General features: G+C 42.9%; 1 long non-coding RNA gene across 10 annotated transcripts; it reads right to left on the bottom strand.

Annotated features, from left to right (window-relative positions):
* Window positions 1-1240: 1240 nt before the first annotated feature.
* On the bottom strand, window positions 1241-6113 carry LOC109778952 (uncharacterized). Of its 10 annotated transcripts, XR_005762497.2 has the most exons (8): window positions 5398-6113; window positions 4563-4834; window positions 4397-4462; window positions 3944-4179; window positions 3443-3531; window positions 3254-3333; window positions 1997-3078; window positions 1241-1925 (listed from the first exon to the last, which is right to left on the bottom strand). It is a non-coding gene; the product is annotated as an uncharacterized lncRNA (long non-coding RNA). The 10 variants fall into 10 exon arrangements; XR_002236716.3 differs by having other exon boundaries at window positions 1241-1752; window positions 1857-1925; window positions 3254-4179; window positions 5398-6111; XR_002236717.3 differs by having other exon boundaries at window positions 1241-1721; window positions 1857-1925; window positions 3254-4179; window positions 5398-6111.
* Between the last annotated feature and the right edge of the window lie 493 nt (window positions 6114-6606).

The raw sequence follows: 6606 nt of genomic DNA, 5'->3' as shown, positions 1-6606 counted from the left end.
TTCAAAACCGAAAACGCGAATCGTATTTTGGACTTAATTTTCAAATGGTTTGTCGGAATTGAGCAAATGAGATGGCGTTGGAAAGCTTGTGAAAATCCGCATCTTCCATATATCTACTATTTTTTCAAAATTTATATGATTTAAAAGTAATTTGAAAAACAGTTAAATTCTGGGCGAAATGTTTTTTCACTTTTTTTGCAAATGGTTTTTCGGATTGACGCAAATGATACGACGTTGGAAAGCTATGGAAAATGCGCAACTTTTGCGTATATAAAGTTTTTTCTAATTCCTTACGGTTTAAATACGAATTCAAATACGGTTAAAATTGATTTTGAATGCGATTTTTTTAAGAAGTTTGTCAAAATGGGGCAAATAATATACTGTTGGATAGCTATCAAAAATGCGAAACTTAGTTATGTTGGACGTTTTCTCTACTTCGCAACCGTTTAATAGTAATCTTGAATACGGCATGACGAATCCTGCTGTTTTCTCGTCTGAAAAACAGAGTAATCTGATATGTGTATGTTTGTACTGAGCTATTTTTTGTAGAGTAATTTTAAATGGTTCCAAAAAAAGGTACTTGTACTGATGCTTGCATGGGTTTGTATTAAGTGTGCTTTCACTAACTAGACTTTGCTCTGTTTTTTGGGTAATATTTTTCTCGTAAATTTTCAACGATTTACTGTATCCTAGCCCTGAACTTGCATGGTTTATATTGTTGAACTGAATGTTATTGTATCGTCGGCCCTGTACTTGCATGGTTTATATCATCGAACTGAATGATATTTTTTTTTCAAAAAGAAAATGTTTTTTATTCTTTTTTTAACTAAACATTTTTTACAACGATGTTCTGGACTTCTCTTATTTTATGACTTGTACTTTTACCATTTGAATTACATGGGGTTTCCTTTTGCTTGAACTTTTACAATTTGAATTTCTGTCATTTCTTTTATTCCGAACGGACCACTGTTTTTAACTTGTACTGATCAATATTTTTAACTAAACCAATTTTCCTTTGTAGAACGGACCACCGTTTTTGTTTGTACGGATCAGTTATAGAACTTGGACGTCAACGTCACAAAATTACACTTTGGACGGATCACCTTCTCCCATCTGGACTGACCACAAAACTTGCATCAGGAAACACACAAAAACAAGGACGATTACAACAAGATCGACCAGAATGTATGAACCATACCTTCTTTAGCTGAATAAATACTATACACAGAACAAGCAGAACTTATTAAACAAGATGTTTTTGAAGTTTCTCACATTAACACTTTTTATAATACAAAACCAAATGGTTCACTTTTACCTCCTCTCTTTAAAGTATTACAAACTGATGAACTAAAATAAAATGGTGAGCACAGTGCATTTTTGTACCACAGTTGGTAATAGGGGCACAATCCAAGTGGATTGTATAAAAGGTAAGTAATTATAGAGTTTGTAGTACCATCACAATCAAAGTTCATACTGACATAAGCTCTGGTCGTGCTCCGGCCAGAAAAAGATACATAAGTAAACTGCGGCCAAAGTATTACAAACTGACAAACATAATCAGCCACCTCGCTAGAACAGAGCATCTCAAAAGCCTCTACTCCGGTTGCTTTTCCTTGTGCAGGAGGCTGTTGACGGAGCACGCAGTGATGCAGGTGGCCATGGTAGCGACACGGGCAGTGACGCAGGTCTCCAAACTGATGGTCGCGACGAACTCGGCCACCCTGAAACCACGGGGTTGGACTGAGCATGGCGCTGAAGTTGAGTAGAACATTTAGGAATTAGGATAATTAGGAAACAACAAACATGTGAAGAAACCATGAAGTGAAATGAGTTATAGAAGACAGTATGCATTAGACCTTGCTGATTTCTCAGCTGAAGTTGTTTACTGCACAGCTGCCATATTTGACTGAGCTACCCTGAAGTTGCTGGAATGGACAAAAGTCTTAATCAGAATTTCACCAACGTTGGACACTAGAATGAATTTCTGAAAACTTACCCAGTTCAGTTAGCTGCTGACTTGAGAAGAGCCATCCTTTTTGCATTGAAGAGCTGCTGTGATGTACTGAGCAATTGCTTTTTCTGAACTTACAAAATTATGTCCGATGAATCTCTCTAATATGGATGTGCGAACCTTCCAAAATTAAATCCAAAAATGTACACACACTGTTCCCTGTGTGACGTAGGGTTGTACTGACACACTCAGCATCAGGGAATTTCCAACTTGCGCAAGATCAAACTGCATCCGTTCTCAGCAGTAAGTTTTGGAAATTTCCCAAAACGAAATCGACAATGAACGGACACCAGCAGCAACCTCTACTAGACAAGATGAACTTTGCTTTTTTCATACAATGAACTGAAAGGCGCTGCAATTTTTCTAAACTTCCTTGATATGAACCTGTAGCCATACGCAAGTCTTGTTGTAGGAGAAAAAAGCCGGAGTAGCGCTGTAATGAACTGACATCTCCATAATAGAATAATTGCACACACAGACCAGCGAATGCATGAAATGCCCGTGGAGCTTGGGATCAACGGTGGAATTCCCAAAAACAAAATCTGCAATCAACGACAGCAGTAATATATACTAGACAAGATGAACTTTACAAAAGGTAGCACATGCACAAAAGTTTAGTACTAATAAGCTACAATTAGCCAAATTCAGTACAATTAACCGAAGGTAACCGGAACATAAATATAGATGCAAGTTCCAACTTTTTTCGTGAAGATGTGGATGAGATGTAACCCAAACCAATAGGTGATTTGCGAACTTATGAGAAATAATTCTGTTAAACACCTAGCTTCAGTACAATCATCTATGAAAAGTTATCTAGTTCCAAATTATGACCTTGAAGAATAATTCTCATAAGCATTAGAACAAGCACGTAGAAGAGTGCTGAGGGCACACATGATTTTGGGGGTATTTCCTCAAGTTTCTACACTTCTTTTAAGTAGACAAAAATGATGAAAGGAAACACACTTTGTAAGATGTACTGAAAAAGCCTAAAAAGGTGAAGTGAAATGTTTTGAAGCTCCAGGAAGCCTCTCGACGAACTGAAACTTCGTGTATCCCAGGAGGTTAACCTGCAGAGGAGCACGAACTAGAACATTAAGCATCAACTTCTACAACTTATATACACAGGAAAAATGAATTTCTACATCTTGTTTTGAACTTCTAGTAATCGATCAAGTAGTCATAAAATCAAACAAGGGTGATGGGAGTTGAACCAGATCCCTCAGCCTCATCTCTAAACATTACCCTTTAATCTTCCTGAACTGAATTCCTCTCATCTATGTTCTTTAACTCTGTTTGTTTATGTAGCACGAACCAGCAGCAGCCTGGAGGACGGTCGGTGCGTCGAGGTCAGCACGAGACAGCAGTGGCGCTTGAGGAGCAGAGGAAGAGCGACAGTACAAACAAGTGCAGCTCAACGAGCCTTTTTCTTACGATGCTTGTGGTTGCCGTGAGCACGCAGCAAGTAGGATCAGGCTCTCGGTGGCGCAGGCATAGGATGCCCGTTAGAGAAAGATTACTTGCTGAAGGCCACCATATTTTCGTACAGTAAGACATAGGAAAGATAATATATAAAGCCCATTACAGAAAGAATCAGCAGTCCATTTAAAAAAAACAATTTACTAGAACTGAAAGCAATGATTTTTTCATACTTCTGGGTGAGGACATGGCGCTCTAATCCATTTTGTCATATCTAAACCTCCACTTTTTTGGTGACCAAAACTGATGCATAACAGCACAAGTGAAGAATTGTTCGTAGGCATAAAAACAATTACGTAGAGTGCACATATGATATTTCAGGATTTCATCAATACATTAAAGTTTATGAACTGAAAAGAACGGAAAAGGTGAACTGAAAATCAAATAAAAGTTGTATCCTATATAGTTCAAGGTCAAAAGAACAACACAGGGAACGGTGGGCCGGGACGTGTGCACCTGCTGGGGTAGGGGACGCATACGGGAGCCCAAGGTGCAGGCGGAAGGTGGCTCGACACAGTCGGCCAGGGAGCTGCGACGGTGAACGGCCTGGGGCGGCCGGGTTGGACTGCTGATCGCAGCAGCGGCGAACCCAGCGGCCTGGCCACACCGGGATGACTAGCAACCAGAAGGAGGTGGAGGGGCGTGTCCACGACGGAGAGATTGAACGGCCTGTAGTTGCAGCGTTGAACTTCCTGTACACGGCAGTGGAGCGATAGCAGCTCAAGGACCAGGACAACATGTAGTTTAAGAATTACAGATTGTGGTCAGCTATAGGATGTTTATGGGACCATGTTTTAGCTATGAGAGAGCAACAACATCACATCATGAGAGAGAGGATGCAGCATCAACAATTCAGTTGAAAGATCAGAGCAGAGCAGAAGTAAATATGTTTTGAGGAGATGAACTGACCAGGATTTAAATGAACTCTCACTAGCAGTAATTTTTGTACTTCGCATGTAGTACTACATGGACTTGCTGTAAAATACATGGACCATGTAGTAATTTTGAAGTTAATTGTATGATCATCTCAGGGAGCTCAAGTTGTACTGAAAGCTCAAGTTGGACAGAAACTCACTCGATAACTGAAACTCCTAGGGTGAGGGGTGGGATCCAGGGTGCTGCTGGCAATGAACGGCCTGGGGTGGTGGCGTTGAACGGCCTGGAGTGGTGGCTGTGAACGGCCAGGGTGCTCCGGCGGCAGAGCCCCACCGGGAGATGGCGATGCAAGCAGGAGGTAGGGAAGCAGTGGTGCCAGTGGTCGGGGTCGTCCAATGCTAATGGCACAACAGTACAGGAAGTTGATTCATCACCCATCCATAATTTTTTTCCTTTTTGGAATCCATTGAACTGAAAAAAAAGCTACAGTGTGAGCTGAAAGTATGAAAACAACATATCTCTGAAAGAATAAAGAATTAGCTTTAACATATCTATGAAAGAATACACCTCTGAGGAACTAGCTTTGAACATATCTCTGAAAGAATAGAGCGCATGCAAAGTCCAAGGAAAGAATAAGCAAAATGGCACACTAGTACGCAGTAGTACGAGTCCAGTCTTGTACGTGCTAGTATTAGATTTGAATAGTAGCTAGAATTGAAGTTCAGGTAACCATGGCACACACATCATACAGTTTCAGTCATGTACACACACACTGTAATAGTAGCTGCAGTTAAAGTTCAAATAACCACGGTGCCCATAACAGAACAAGAATCAGGCTAGCAGCTAGGCAAGCAAGCTTCATCGGCATGAATACACATCAGCGGCAAGCTAGAACACGCTAGTAGGCTGCAGAAGTCTCCTTGTAATTTTTCAAATAGAAGTGCTTCAGTTCTGTTCAGTAGTAATGCATGGAAAAAGAAAAGCAATGGAATAAACTATAACCGAGCCAAATATGTAATTTCAACAAACTAGACCTCATTGCTTGACTTCAGTAGTACTAATACACGATCATCAGTTCAATATAAACAAACTGATGTTAACATCGCCAATATGCTGTCCGTCCAACCTCCCTCGGGCTGCAGTTCCAATAGAAAACAAATTAGTAAGATAAAGAGCATTAGAGAGGAAAGAGATAGAACGGGTGCATGGACTGCCGCTGGTTTTCTTGTTGAACCGCAGCTGAAGAAACTCCTACAGGCTACAGGTCGTAATGAAGAGAAAACGGAGATGAGGTTGCGTGGCGGCGGCGCTGAATGTGAAGGAGCTTGGGGATCTATCGTGTGACGCGCGGCTGGTCACCGGAGCGAGCGCCGGGCGAGCGAGTAGGGTCGCCGGAGGGGAGCGGGGATCCAAGGACCAGGGGCGCCATGCGTGAAGACGGGCAGCTCCCCCGTCATCTTCCTCGTCGTCGCTGGGAGGCGGAGAGCCGCGCTAGAAACAGGCAGTGGCGGGAATCGCAGGAGATGGCGCACGGTGCTCGGAGGGATCTGGGTTGGTGGCGGAGGGAGGTAGCGAGAGGCGCGGCGGCGACGGAGGGAGGAGGCCGGAGATGGGAGTCACCGGGGCTGAGGCGCGCCAGGGCTAGGGTCGCCGGGGCTGGGGGCGCCGGGGCTGAGGCGCGCCGGGGTTGGGGGCGCCGGGAAGGGGGGCGCTGGGGCTGGGATGCGCCGGGGTTGGAGATGGTTGGGGGCGGCCGGAAGGTTAGGAGCGCGTCGGGGGCCTTATAGGGCCGAGCGGTGACAGAATATCCCGTAACAGAATAGTCCAGCCTTTTATATATATATATACTAGCAAAAAGGCTCGTATGTTGCAACGGAAAGAAACAACAATGCAAACTTGTGGTGGCCGTGTGACCTTAACGTCTCCATCAACGCCTAGCTTCCAATAATATTGTTTTTCCGGCGGATCACAATATTTTGTTGGGTCCTAGCAAATATGTCAGTGCGTTGCATTAGGAAAAAAAATCATAATCCCATTCCCAACACCTCCCCACACAGCCCACAACATCTATTTCAACGTGACACCCCATTTGTCGACGTTTATCCTCTTTTTCACCGTCACCAACGGTCTAACAGGTCGTAAGGCATCTGAACATGGTCAATCCCAAGGCAATGAGCTCATCCATCCATTAAACCATACCAATACAAGAAAATGTTTATAACTTAAAAACACATTTCACTTGA

Source organism: Aegilops tauschii, chromosome 7 (genome assembly GCF_002575655.3).
Source record: "Aegilops tauschii subsp. strangulata cultivar AL8/78 chromosome 7, Aet v6.0, whole genome shotgun sequence".
Lineage (NCBI taxonomy): Eukaryota > Viridiplantae > Streptophyta > Magnoliopsida > Poales > Poaceae > Aegilops > Aegilops tauschii.
Note: the sequence above shows the minus strand (reverse complement) of the source record. Positions and strands in the feature narration are given on the sequence as shown.